The sequence below is a fragment of the Myzus persicae genome, unplaced genomic scaffold (assembly GCF_001856785.1).
Source record: "Myzus persicae strain clone G006 unplaced genomic scaffold, MPER_G0061.0, whole genome shotgun sequence".
Taxonomy (NCBI): domain Eukaryota; kingdom Metazoa; phylum Arthropoda; class Insecta; order Hemiptera; family Aphididae; genus Myzus; species Myzus persicae.
Window position 1 is genome coordinate 356,342 of NW_019100780.1, and position 15,821 is coordinate 372,162.

General features: G+C 29.7%; 1 long non-coding RNA gene across 2 annotated transcripts; it reads left to right on the top strand.

Annotated features, from left to right (window-relative positions):
- Window positions 1-3,181: 3,181 nt before the first annotated feature.
- LOC111042953 lies at window positions 3,182-5,816 on the top strand. 2 transcript variants are annotated; one of them, XR_002605516.1, is made up of 4 exons: window positions 3,182-3,268; window positions 4,158-4,328; window positions 4,404-4,634; window positions 4,722-5,816. It is a non-coding gene; the product is annotated as an uncharacterized LOC111042953 (long non-coding RNA). The 2 variants fall into 2 exon arrangements; XR_002605515.1 differs by having other exon boundaries at window positions 4,404-5,816.
- Window positions 5,817-15,821: the final 10,005 nt, after the last annotated feature.

Genomic DNA, 15,821 nt, shown 5'->3' on the forward strand with positions numbered 1-15,821 from the left:
TTATACCACAGTATATATCAACCATATTATTCACTCGTGGTATAATATATCCAAATATTATGATAATGTATAGGTACGCCTAAGTAATAATGTATCAACAATTTGATAAAAGAATCAATTTGCACCGTATCAATTTAATTAGTTTATTGAATGGGTTTTATTGTTATTATTATTATTATATCACTACTGAAGCAGTCCATAGAATTACCTAGGTACCTAATAAACGTCGATATATTTTAATGTTTTTTTTTCTTTTTGTTGCACGTCAAAAGTTTAAAAAACACACAACAAAATATAATTTATGATAGATATTATATAGGTAGTATGAGTACCAATAATTGTTAAGGTAATGTGCTTGATGTGATTTCGGAAAAAATATATCATTACATGAATGTTTCTTAAACATTCAATAATATTTTCGTGATCAACTGTTAAAAAACATTAAAACTGAATAATTTCAAAACAAAGTCTTTAACAATACAATATTGTAAACAAACCATTAACCGTGAGATCATCAATTTACGTAAGACCTGCTACAATATATAATATTGCAAATACCAAATGCTCAATAATGGTGACTAATCATTTTCTGCTCTCTGGCTGTTACCATCTAGAAATATTTTTTTCTCACAAAATGTCCGATTTGATACGTAAACTGTTTCCATTTAATGTAATTAATCACTAATGGTCGTGGATTCAAAGACCGAACTGGGAAATTTATATCCAAGAATTATATGGTAAAGTGCGCTGAGAATATATTATGCCTAATACAAATTAAAATATGGTCTGAAAAATTACAAATAGTACTATAAAATTATGTTTATATTATAAAGTACCTATATATTACACAATTACCTCACATAATACACTTATGTGCATATGTCTAATAGGTATTCAATTATTAACTGAAGTCGGATTATAGATAAGTACGTTGTACATATTTTATACAGTTTAAAAATCCAAAATTAGAGTTTAGCGAGTATATTTTTTTAAGATTAATTTCGAACAAGGTAAAATATGAAGCAAAGACCTACACATATAAAATCAACATATATCATTAAATATTTAGGTCAAAAAACTTTATGTAGTAACATTTAGCACTTTACTGAATGTATTTATAATCTATTGTATGCAAATATGTTTATTTTATATTATTTTGAATTTTATAACTGTTAAATAGCTTATAACAAGGACTATTAATTATTATTGTTATAACTCATACATTTTGAGCAACACATTGTATATGTAGAACATAAAATAGCTATTATAATTTATAAGTCAACTTTGAAAACAACTAAAAACCAATTTAAAAAATATGATTTGAATTCATACATCAAAAAGAAAACTTGTGTTTTCTTGACAATTCAATAACATCGTCTGAGGTCGAGAAGATATCTTATACATTAATCAAAATGAAATGAACACAATAATAGTAGCTAATATTTACAAACAAGAAATATTTTTATGATAATCCATTATACCCAAAAGTTGCAACAATGGAGGTTGAACATGTTGGACATTTGCAGAGACGTCTAGACTATACTGTACTGTATATAGTTTATATATTATTGTACCATAAGATGTTTTCCCCATTGAATCAATTAAACGATTGTATCGATCAAATAAATGGAATTATGTTTTTTCGATTGACGGTGTGATAAAAAAAACCTTCAAGATTTTTAACCACCGATTGCGTATCCCCAGGTGGTCGCAATAATAAAGAAATTCTGTATAGTTCATATATATATATAAACCAATGTCTTTCGTTTTCCGTTGGCCACCATTATGGTTCGATATTTTCCATTTTCGTCTGTCAACCACTTTCAAAGAAACCTAGTTAAATGTTAAATACCAATCAGGATTAAAGATTAACCTAGAAGTTACAATACATGACATAAAATTAAAAAAGAACAAAAAAAAATGCTACCTACTTGGTAAAAATTATAGGGATAATATTCTCATAATACAAAACATATTATTATAATTTTTAGTATTATAGAATTCGGGTTAGAATGGACCAATTTGTATGCCTCTCCTTCGGCCCTTCCCCAAATAAAATTGGGAGTTCACCATTATTTCGACCAAAGTATACACAAGTTTCTTATCTGTTTTTGATGATTATTGATTTAAGGACAAACATCTATTTTTAAAACACATAATATAATACAACAGATAAAATACGCGTAGGAAATATTGACATGGAAATTATCGAACACAGATTGTACTTTTGAATAATTTCGATGGATTTGAATAAAATGCGTATGAAAAAAAAAAATATATAAAGAACCGAACAATCTCGAAATCATCTCAAAATATGCCGATAGCGTCATCTTTTATCAATTTCAAAATAGTTTTTTACCAATCCCACCAATATTGATGGAATTATGTTTTAATGAATTGGATAAGACCTGTCATAGGTTTTAACTAGATGCGCGTGTCCACTGAAGTAACCACGAGTGAACGGCGTTAACTCGGTCATAGGTACTATGATATGTATAAATGTATAATATTAAGTCTTATGATTACCATCAGAGCGTATCGCTGCCCAGTGTCCACAACGGACAACACGCATTTCGAACATGTTCATATTTTTACATTTCACTATATTATAATAACAGTACATGAACATTTTTCGTTATTATTTAACGTTTACATTAATACAATAATGGTTAACCCCGTTGCTAATATGATATACAAAATTATATAGACTAATACAATAGTTCGCGAATCGTTAAGGCGTAAGTTTGTTTGCAAGTCTTGTGGATATAGCAGACACTACCTACTATGCCATTTTTTTTTTCTTTTACAGACAACAAATATAATAATACACATAGGTAGGTTGTGCGGATATATGCGGCCTCCTACGACCTAAATATTTACAGTGTTGTTTTAACACTTACGCATAAGCTATAACAATATTATGATATTGCTAAAAATTGTAAACTCCACACGCAGAGAGACAATATTATTATATGTGACGTACATAAAGTACCGGTATAGGTAAACATATGGACTATGCGAAACTGTCAGGTTTACAATTATTATTAATACGTTCGGCTTATTTGAATAGAAACATATATTTTTTTTACGCACTCCCGTGTCAAAGATAAATTAAAACTGTCAAAGTATGTAAAATCGTTGAGTATATTAACTGATATCATTCACGCATTACCTGTCAGTGTGTGATGGTATTACAAGTCCAGTGATTTCTTTGTCCTACATCATTTATGGCTGTATACATACGTCAATGTTTTTCTCGATATTACAGGTAGGCACATATTATATTCCAAAGCTAACAGTATCTCAATGAATCCTTAAAATTAAATTAAAATAATTAACGGTATTACATTTTAATAATGAAGTTCAAGGACCTTGAAACCGTCACTATTTTTCATTTGTGATATCTAATGTGTTTACACAAGGAATAAACCAACTATCATCGGGTAATGAGTACACGTAGGTTTATTCATTATCTCTACTCAGCGATTCTTGACATTAGTACAAGAGTGCAAATCGATTTACTGTGGGCAGTTAAAAATTAAAAGTCTGAGTGTAAAAAAGAACTACTATTAATTCGCATAGCGTACCTAATAATAATTATTTTTAGAATCTTGATAAATTATGATTTTAAAATGAAAATACTTGTCCGTTCAAATTTGTATTTATTTTTACCGAAAAAATTTAAAACAAAAAAAATATTTTTTATTTTCGTAAAAATTAAAAGAACGTTAAGCCCTTACTAATTAATAGTTTTTAATAGTTGTCATTGCAGTTAGAAATGAATATCAATTAGTAAAAGTAAAATTTTAGCACTACAATTTATCAAATTAGGTAAAGTATATCCACAGCCCGTGGTATTAAATTCAAATTCAAAGTTAAAGAAATATATTACAATCATAGTGTTATACAGAATGTCCCAAAAGTCATACAGATTAGTTACGAAAACAACACATTAAAAATATTGATTTGACGCTGAGTCTTTCCAAAACAAGGATTTACGTGTTATGGGACTAATGAAAACTATGCTGCACCCGTATATTATATAATAAATCTAATTATTAAATTGTATTATTCATATATTATATTATAACTGAAGATAATTGAATTAAATACTTGTATTTAACTACTTATAATAAAAAATTTAATTAAATTGGCAGTGTCGGTGAATTGAAAACTGTATGGCCATTGGACAATATGAAGACGTATGATGGAATATTAAATGACTTGATGTCTTGATTTATTATAAAACACAATTGAAACAGCTTATGGTGTGTGTGTCTATGCAGGTGTATAATTTGTTGTAAGTGTCTTACAATTACTGAAGTCTGGTGAGCGAGACGTACATATATGTAGTCAATAAAAATGGAAAATAACGGTTTTATTTTTTTTTTCCACTTGACAAGTGGCTTTTTAATTAAACGCACTGGCAGCTTGCAGCTATACAATCAGAGTGGATAGAAAACGAGTGGCCATGGAGATGGAGAACAACGATCGACGCCGATATACAGGCGAAAACCATACCACCGTTATCCTACATTAAATAATATTATGATTAGATATGTTAAAAGCAAATAGCAAAATATGTATAAAATCACATCAGCTGCAACTCACTTCCATAGTTCTGTATCGAATAGGTATGTATTGCAATCCGTCTAAAATTAAAATTTCGATTTCGATCAGTGGTGGTTATGGCCTTTTACAACATATCGATAATTTTGTAGATCTAGTTTGCAGGCTTGCAGCAGCCGTGCTCTACGAGTATTAGGTATATGCCTACAGATTTTAAGATGACGTCTCACCGGCATATATAGGTGTGCCGTCTCCATCTTACAAATGGATAACACAGCCAATTTACGTTCAGTTGTTCTTATTTAGCTTGGTTGGTTGTATTTTAATATTAGAGTAAATTTACCTATCATCAAACTTAAAGATACCTCATATCAACATATTCTGTAGGAGTGTCTTTTTTTGATATTTAAATTTTGAAGCAAGTTATAAGCATTTTTATATTTTAAAAATAAAATTAATTTAATTTAATTTAATTATTAATATCTTGCACGCGTATAACACGTATATATATTTACACAATATCAAATATTACAGCTATATGTAGAAACCTAAAACCTTTAGGAAATCATCAAATATCAGAGGATCAAAAATTTCATTTATTATTATTATTATTATTATTATTATTACCTTCATATTATACCCATTAATCATTATTCAGTTTTAATGAATCTAATTAATAACCATACTCGAATAGGTACAAAACTTAAACCATTCACGTACATAATCTACTTCAATAATTTGATTTAATACTAATTTATGTTTAAAAGTGTTCATAATGAAACTACAATGTTAAAATCTGATCACTGATCAGTATATTATTATCATTATTGATTATAATTTCTTTATTTCATTAGACTTTTTAGTCAGTACCTTAATATGCATAATACGTTCTAACTGTACATTTTATTCGGAACCAAATAAAAATTAATATTTTTTCAAAAACTTTTTTATACTTAAGTACTCATGTATGTTAAAGGATAATAAGTGCTTGTATGGTCCATAACTATTTAGTGTACATCTAATACATTTTTTAAGTTGTATACGAAATATGTAGATAATAGGATCAATTATTTTATAATTAAGTAATGTATCTATTAATCAAAATGTAGAAATTCTATTGTAACTAACAGTAAGATTATATTGTACTTTATCCAAGTGTAAAACATGTATCGCAATTTACATTAATTAACTAGGTAACACATAAAATTATCATATTAATTAATAATATAATAGCATATAGTTAAAGATGAAATCATTACCTAGTATGCTATGATGTATTATTATTATTTGTAAATCACATGCTCCAAATAATTTTGTTATCTAAAACAATTGTTTATGAACCTATTTTATAATTAGATTTTAATTTTTAACATGATTTTTCTATAATATGTGTAGAGTCAATATTATTTTAAATCATAGAATATAGCCATAAGATTACAATTATTAACAAGCCAATAATTCTGTTAGAATACACACAGGTAATAATGTTATAGGTACCTCCAGAATATTGATGACCAAAATATTTCGAGTAAAATTGATAGAACTTAGGTACCTATTAAAAATGTACATTGGAAAATGAGAAAAAAAAATGAAAAAAAATAAACGTCAACACACTTTTCGCCAATATTAAAACTGTTTGAAATTAGTTTCTCAAAATATTCTATACTTGGTTAAGTGCGTCAGACGTCAAATTTAGAAAAACTAAATAAGCGCAATGTCAGTTATATTAACAAGGTTTCATAAATTGTAGTTGGCAAACACTAAGCATAGGTAGACGAAAACACGAGTTAGCGGAAAAGCGCGTAATTAGAAGAGAGTGGAGTGGATGATATATCACAACATTATAGCAAGACAATCAAGACGTGCATTGAATGTAAATATATTATGTGTAAAGTGATATTTTAATTAAATTCTCACAACCTCACAATAAAATACGTGCATGCATGTTCACCGTATCAGTGGCAATCTTTAACATCGATTACGTACCCCGAGTTTTCAAACAAGGAGGACCGCCACTGTGGCACTGTTTATTAAAATCAGGAATGTATCGTCTTGCACGCAAATAATTCCAATTTTATGACTATTATCAGTTATCTGTATAATCGCTTTAAATGTTAACTCTATTTACCTTCCATTACAGTTGTAGATTTCATTCTACTTGGACTCGGACCTAATTGCACTTCAACCGAAGTATATCGCTGTCTAGCGCCGTAGTCGGATTGAAAAAAACACAAAAGCATAGAATTTAACCGTGCATGAAAATAAATAATAACTGCACAATTAGTAGATTATAATATAATCTACTAGGTAATCTAAATAATTTAAGTTATTTATCAAGATAAATATAATCTATAATAATATGAATCACAACGGCAACGTTGCATACGAAATGGGCGCATATGGGCTATAAATCGGCAGGTAGTACCTTATCTTTCAGGCGCATCTGTCCATATCCCTCGGGCCGCAAATGTACTACTCTGGGGCGCAAATAGGCTGTAGCCCATGACCGATCACTATATGGAAACTCGACTTTATAAACTTGACATTTTTTGTTTTACATCCAAAAAAACAGGTACACAGCTTTTCAACATTGGAAAATGAAAAAATACACCAGACTAACATATCATTGGTAACAACATCATAAAATAAAATTACACTTTAGGTGCCCGTATTCAATAACATATCTAGTATTTAGGCTAGGTACACCCCCCAACCACTTAATCACAGGCCCGCCAGCAGCTAGTATTTAGATGTAGTAGGACAATATATCTCAAAGTTACTATTTATGTACAATCATTTTATTATTTTAAATTAATGTTGCCGAGGGTGTTTAAAATAATTATAAAAAAAATTGTACAACTTGTCACTTAGGTAGGTATCAGTTATCTGAAACAAAAAGTCAGGTGCAGCAAAGCCATATTAATGTGTATTAATATTGAATATTCGTCGGCAACTTAATGCCCGAGACCAAATAATAAATTTCGTAAGTATTTATAGCTAGGTCGGTAATAATAATAATTAATAACTATTTATAATAATTAGTAATTATGACTCTGATTGTAATCTCGTCTTTAAGATAAGATGTGTCTTAATATCTATAAGACTGCAATATTATTATAATTTATAAATATTTTATATTGGCTTAGTTTTGCTTGTAAAACGTGGACTTTCCTTAATATAACTTCTCACATAGTTATTATAATAAGTATCGATCTAGTTGACGACAGTAAATAGTATTGGCAGTAACGTATTCTGGGGGTTATTAGTTTATTACCCCCTCCCCTGAAATGGTAGATATTATGTCAGAAATCATAAGTATCTAACAACTAACACTACAATGTGCTACCTATTTAGTATCCGTTTATTGAGATTTAATTAGTTATGTTGTACCTATGTATTTCTTTGATACATTTATTGATATAAAATACATTTTAATTTATTATTTAATAATCTTTGCAATTGTTTTTACTAATCGATCAAATCTACACCAAAATCAAATGATTTATAATAATTTTAGGCATTAGTAAACTTCTATCTTCCCATGGTGACTCATACAACTAGTCTTTATATTTATATTTTGTGTTCCCGTCAATGCATCACCATTAATAACAGAGGTGAATTATAGAGGCATTACAAATTATATTATACTCAATCCAATATATCATTGGAATTTGAAAAAATTATGACTAATATGAATTTTACCTCGCCCTCTGGCTTTGTTGCAAAATAACTAAGAAGTGTGAAATGGATAAATATACAATACGACTCGTATGACTGTGTGAGTAACAAGAATCCGTTATGTACAAACCAGATATAGGTAGCTAATACCTACATCATATAGTTTGTGAAATGTATAGCTACAGATTATAGAAAAATAATAATTCCTAGGTATACCTATACGGCTATACCTTATACCTACATCTTAAAATGTATTATTACATATTAAGGCTCGAAAAAATGTATGATTATTATTTATTAGCCTACTTTAAGATTAAATAGAGGCTATAAGTAACACTACAATCAAATTTACAATTCGCAGTATTTAAAACTGTTTAAAATTCTCACTTGAGGGGTTATTACTTTTTCTCTCTGTCTCATGTTAAGGCGATATTTTCATTTTTACAACACGACATAAACGATTATAAGACCATAACTTATCGACATAATTTTACATTTAGTTAGTTTTCCGTGGTATGCTTTCATAAAGTACCTACCTTCCAGTATAAATCAAAAAAGCCAGTTTATCCATTGTACACAAAGCCTAGAGTGGAGTAAGTATAATATAACTATATAAGTATAGTGGCACACTGCTATCGGTCATTGTGCAGATATCACTGGAAGACTAGATACTTGCAGATAGCGTACAGACTGTTGTAGTAGGTGTGAGATTCAACGATGCAAAAATATAGAAAATGATGCAAAGCCGAGCGATAAATGACGGATGCATGTGAATTGCACCATAGTCCACACAACCTCAAAAATAGATACAGTACTATGGCCGAAAGGATTTCCTATAAAGTATATATTATACTTTAAAGAAACACAATTTATTTTTTGAAAATATAGAAATGGATGAAGTGCGGATCAACAATGGACGCGGATCGTGGATGTAATAAATTGTACTACAGTAGGACAGTCCACTAAATTCACAAAAATAGATAAAAGTGCTATGGCCAAAAATATACTCTAAATAATATTATACTTAAGACTTAAGAGAAACACTGTAATTACATTTTTATACAATTCTAACAGTACCTATTCATATCGTTGTATAGAACGCTCAACGATCATTTATGAACTAAAATGCTGTTGACATGTTATCATTGTATATTAATATTATTTTTAGTTTTAAATAGGTGCATTATATAATATAAAAATTAATAACAATATTAAATTTCAAAATATTTTTATATGTTGTTTATGTTCATGTTTATCCAAACAGAATAATAAACCCGTTATGATTAAAGTCATCTCTACGAAACTACCAAGTCAACAAGTATCTACTATTGCATACAATTTAAACTGTTGTATTACCATATTAAATGCATATTTTATTATCTTTAGTAACTATAATACATAACTAATATACGTCGTAATGTAACACTCGACAACTCTAGATAATAATCAAGAGTAATAAAATAAGTTTATCCTATATAGATACGACTATTACACTTCAATTTCTATAATTTAAATTCTAAAAGAATCCAAATAGATTATTATCTTATGTCTATATTAAAAGTATACGACACATGTAGTTACTGATCACTGATAATTGCAATATAATAATAATTAACCTACATTAATTTCTTCAAACGTATAAATAAATACAATTTTTGATTATACACGATCGGGAATCAAATACAACGTTATATTACTATTCATTTATTCTACTATATTATACAGTATCATATAGGTGATAGGTAGTAGGTACATAATATACAAAATATAGGTATAGATAGACATTAGATATGGTGTATATTATGTAATAGGTACATAATTTGAATTTATTAAAAAAAAATCGATAAAATATTATAAAGAATGTGAAGGGGTGTTTTAATGGTATATTTATAGTTTCTACTAATTATTAATTTTTCGACATTTGAATAGATGGGCAATACAAATATAATATAATAAAAAGCTCCTAATAAATTTAATTTTTTAATTTTTTTAATTTTTCATTTCGGGAACAATCGTAATAGTCAGCTCACAGCAGCTGATAACTTACAGAAGTCAATTGACAATATCTTTGCCTGGACGAAACGTCGGAAAATTAAGATCAATGGTGATAAATCGGTACACGTTAACTATACGTTACTTAAAACCGAAAACATCCAAATAGTACTGAATCAATCACCAATCCCACAATAAGATTCAGCAAAATATCTTGGAATGCACCTTGACACTCTCGTCTAAACTGGAAACACCATGTCCGTCAGAAAAAAATTCAGATCTAAAAAATGCGAAAACTTTATTGGTTAGTCGGACCCCGCTCTATACCTACTGTATGTAGCAATTATAAAACCGATACGGATTTACTGCATTCAACTATGGGGTTGTGCCAGTAAGTCTAATATCGATGTAATACAACACTGCAAAACATCGCTCTTCGGACCATCACTGCAGCCTACCTTTTCGAAAGAAACAACACAATTCACCGTGATATAATGCTGCCTACCGTAGCAGACGAAATCCAAAAGTTTGCTCGCAAACACGAGACGAGGCTAGATCACCATGTCAATCCATTGGCCATCCAATTATTAGATAACTCCAAGGACATCAGACGTCTTAAGCGTCTGAAACCATAAGACTTAGTTTAAGATTTTAGATTAAGGTAGGAGCCACTTCATTGAAAGTGACTCCATAAACGTGTAAAATATATATAATTTATATCTAGTATAGTAGTATGTGTAATATATATAATTGTTAAACATATTTATAAAGACCTTTGGGTCGTTTAAATAATAAAGCCCCAGGTCATTAAAAAAAAAAATTCCGAAACAATAACCTTCGGGAAAAAGTTCATTCGGGTTTTTTTAATTCGAGAAAAACGGCGGGTACCATATTTTAATAGTTTTGTATTTTTTTTTTTTTGTTTATTGAGCTAAGGCTTCAACATTTATGGTCATTAGCCTGAAGGTTATTTAGTAGGTTTTGAACTGTACGATCGGTTAGAACATTTGTCACTAAAACCCGGGTGCAGGTCAGTGGTCACACACCCGGTAACTAGTGACACCAACCGATGCTTGACCTCGGAACACGTTTTTTGACTGAGGCCAACTACAGCACCACTCCAGGTCACAGTTTTATATTTTTTAAGTGTCTAATCATTAGACTCTAATGTCTATTTAATTATTATTTCTAAATATCATACCTATATAATATAATATATTAATAAAAGGCAATGTTTGTGTATGTAAGTGATCCAAAGCCAAGTCTATCGCACTTATGTTTCAGACATTTGGTACATAGACATTTGGTATCCTATACCCAATGGATATAGACCTCGAAGCCAAATTTTAGATTGTGAGAGGAGCGATAAATGTATAAACCTAACGACAATGTGTGTTTTTTTTCTGTCTGTCATCGCTTTTTGGGGCAGTAAGAAGGTTTCGATTTTCTATTTCAACATCTTTTCTTGTAGGAAAGTGAATTTAGTTTGTGATTTGAGGGCAAAAATAAAAAATGCCCAATATATTTCAAAAGCTTCGGGATGACGTTTTTAAAATATTTAGATTAATTTTAAGTTATTACCAGCTATAATTTATACCATGGACCTATTCACACAGTTCTACGGTAAGATAAGTATAACTGGCGTATAAGTAGTTTTTATTTCTTCATATTTCAATAAAATTTATATTTTGTGTGTAATTATTTTCAAGTGAACTTTAATATGACATGTACACTACGTTTAATGAGGTTTCAGACAGGGTGAATTAACTGCCATTATTTAATTGATCACTGCCAATGCCGTGCTCTGTCAGATATGTAATTAATAAATATATCTATTAGGAGTATAAAAATAAAGGCTTAAAACGAATGACCCTCATGCGAATCCACAGTTTTTGACCGATTTTCATACAATATTCTTCAATAAATTCGGCAAGAAAATAGTTATTATGTTTGGATATCATTTTAGACCTGTAATTTATACTTGGCCAAGACAACCCAAATAACCGTGTTAAAAATCTGTGCAGTTTAAATTTAACGGAGTTTAGGAAGGGGTTAATCCACGGGTATTTAATTTGTCACGGGGAACGCAGGATCAGCTAGTCGAATATTATATTATATCTGAAAACAAATAATGAGATTACTATTTTATTACAATTTACCTATATTTTGGCATAATTATTTTCATATAAGAGTTATTAAAATGTATCCCATACTTAATTATTATTTATCGGCTTATTACCAATTATTAACAGTACATCGATATATTATATTACCCACATCTCATCGCTACTACTTATGAAAAACCACTTCATAGCCATATATTAAGTGTATAAAAAATATTCGTAATGTAATTTAGCATCTTATCCGGTCGCAATTTTATTAGGTTTTTCACAACAAATAATGATTTTACTATATTCCTCAACATATTATTATATTATTAACCAATACAATTAAAGTTACCTTATCGTCCACTGATTGTGTTTACCCAATACTGTTATAGTTTAATGAGTTTTGGCTGTAACACATTTGATTCAAAAAATCAATTCTTCAATGGTTGAATACAAACACTTTATAAAACACGAAAAATAAATAACAGCTTGAATCTAATACTGAAATAACTTTCGAAAATCGGGTTTGGATAATTTGTTCGTTGTATATATTAACACTGTAAGACACTTAGTATATTATAATATAATAAAAACTGTACACTGTACAATATTACCTACAGTACAATGTAAATATTACAATATCTATAAGTACCAATTGGGAAAATTACATGTAGGTAAGTGATAAAAAATAATTACAGCTACAGCTTACAAAGCAGTTTTAAAGCAGTAATAAGTATTTTTATAAAAATGTATTTCTTATATTTTTAGATTTTGAGCGGAGTGATTGTATTGGTTTTACATTAACGTGTGTGAGACTTCCCCGGTTTATTTTTTACTCAAATATTATTTAAATAAAATGAAATGTGTAAAATTAAGTGTTTTTTCCATCATACGTCTAACGAATTCAAGTGTATAATGTATAAATAGAAAATAATAGTAAGTGTCCCAGTATATAGCATCTTAATAATATTGTTAATACCTCATCACATACGGCAATTAATGATAAACGGACGTTTTGTTCACATCAAAAGTTGTGTTTATGGACTTCTCGTACCTGGATAATATTAAGTCAGGACATATTTGGTCCTCAGACCTTAAAAATATTAACATAAAGTTTGGAAATCAATAAAATAAAATAAAAACATACATAAATTAATTTTTAATTTCTTATTTTATTGTGATAAAACGACTATAATACAAAATATACAATTAAAAATAATGCAAAGTTGAATAACCCATGACTAATAAATGCACTTTAATTGACGGCTGTTCACTCATAGTTGTTAAATAATATAAAATATCTGCTTTATTATTATATTTAAATTCTGAACAGTATAATTGCATTTACTTTTCTTTTGAATGATTTGTTAATGGTAAACTTATTACCTATTTTACTTGTTTTTGTATCAATGAATTAATGAAAAAATATCGATTTGATTTCCAAACTTAATTATATTTTCTTACTATTTAAATGTTACTGAAAAAATCGTTAAAAATGACGATTTAAAAAAACGGGATAAATCGTGTGTTAAAAATATGCAAGGAACTAAACGTCCAGCGGGTAACAACTTCTTGGTACCAAGTATCATATTATCTTACATATTTTCCGGGAACAAAACGTCGGTGAACTCTATTTTTTAGGTACTGTGAGATTCATTGAAACAGTTGATTATGTGCAAATTGGTTATTATGAATAATTATAATAGGTATACACTAAACTTCGTAAGTAAACGTTTTATTATTCTTTCACTGCATCACACACTCGTTAACAACTGACGCATCGCTTAATTGTGGGCAATATAATATAATTATATTGTATAATAATATTCGTATTGGGTAATAGGTACTTGTTAACTGTTAACTGCAGACTGCAGACCTCATAATTTATCGCCGTCCATACACGATGCATACCATACTATTCGCAACAATAATTCGTCCTGAATTCGGTCGTATAAATAGTTATGCTCTATATACATCGACGGCGTATAATATATACGTGCCACTTATTTCCATCTCCGTGTACCCCTTCCGTCTGACTGTGCCGCGTCTATCAATGGTGTGGGTCACAAGTAATTATATTTATCGTAAATACGCGATTGTCCGATTAGGGGCGTTTTCCAAAACTCAGTCGCATTGTTCCAAAGACCCGGTGCATTTCGCTTATGATGTACACTGCCGCCTGCCACTGCAGTGACAAACAATAATATTATACACGTGCACATTCGCTCGCCGTCCTCAATCGATACATTTATATAGATCGTCTCCGTGATTTCCGGTACCCGTTGATAATTTATAGGATTCATGTACATACCTATTTATCATGCAAGTGTAGATAGTCGTGGTCATGGGGGGGGGGGGAGGAGGGTACTTTGAATGGTTTTTGTCTATTGATTTCTCAAAATTTATTGTTAAAATAAAACTTCTTGTTTTCAATATTTTTTAAAAAATGTCTATGCAGTAGTAACAATTGATTGATAGCAATAAACTATATGATAAAGTAATGAAAGCATATTTACCGCCATCCCGAGATGGCTTGCGCCAAGATGTTACAAATAAGTAGGTAATTACATAAATATACCATATTATATAATTATATAATATACAAAATAATACTCCTCTTACACACGACTAGTGGTGTATTATTATAATCAATTAGTGCCTGCAGGTATCAGGTACCTTAAGTACCTACATGGATACATGCAATAATAAATATATACTTTGTTATAGTGTGGTCTGTTTGAGAAAAGTCAAAAATGGGCTTTCCCTGTTCCCTTCAAAAAAATTGAGCATAGCCACCGCGTATGTGTGACCATACATATAATAGGTATTATACACATATTATATTATTGAGTTGAAAACGTAATTCAAACGTCACAGGTCTATCTTCTATGGGTAGATTGTATTTTATTCGCTTAATTTTAAGCACCAGGACATAATACCAACCACGTTACTCGAGCTTTTCAATCGCCCGAGAAACGTATACCTATACAGGCAACACGCACCGCCCCGACAAAAATAACAATATAACGTAAAAGAAATAATGTTATGTTTCAATATGGCATTCGGTTGACTGGTGCAGGTGTACAGCTATTGTATGTGTTACTGAAACTGTGAAGTGGCTGAGATACTTTTGACCTGCGACCCTCTTTTCCGCCGCGTGATACGCCATATAGTCACGTTAAATCGTGCAACAGCATAGGCATAGGTACCTACTGCTAAAATTCACGATCGAAAAATACTTATAACACTGTAACAGTATAATATACACCCTTCAAGTTTTAAAGCGCTGTTAACCTGCAATACAATCTAAGATAAGAATCGTCTGTAAAATAATATAATAGATGCTGTACAAGTGAACAACAACGACAAACAGGAATGTAAACTACACAAATTAAATGTTCAATACGCGTCTCGCGGAGCGCCCTCAGTTAACTAGTTAATTAGTAATTACAGTATGTCGAGTTGCCCACGACG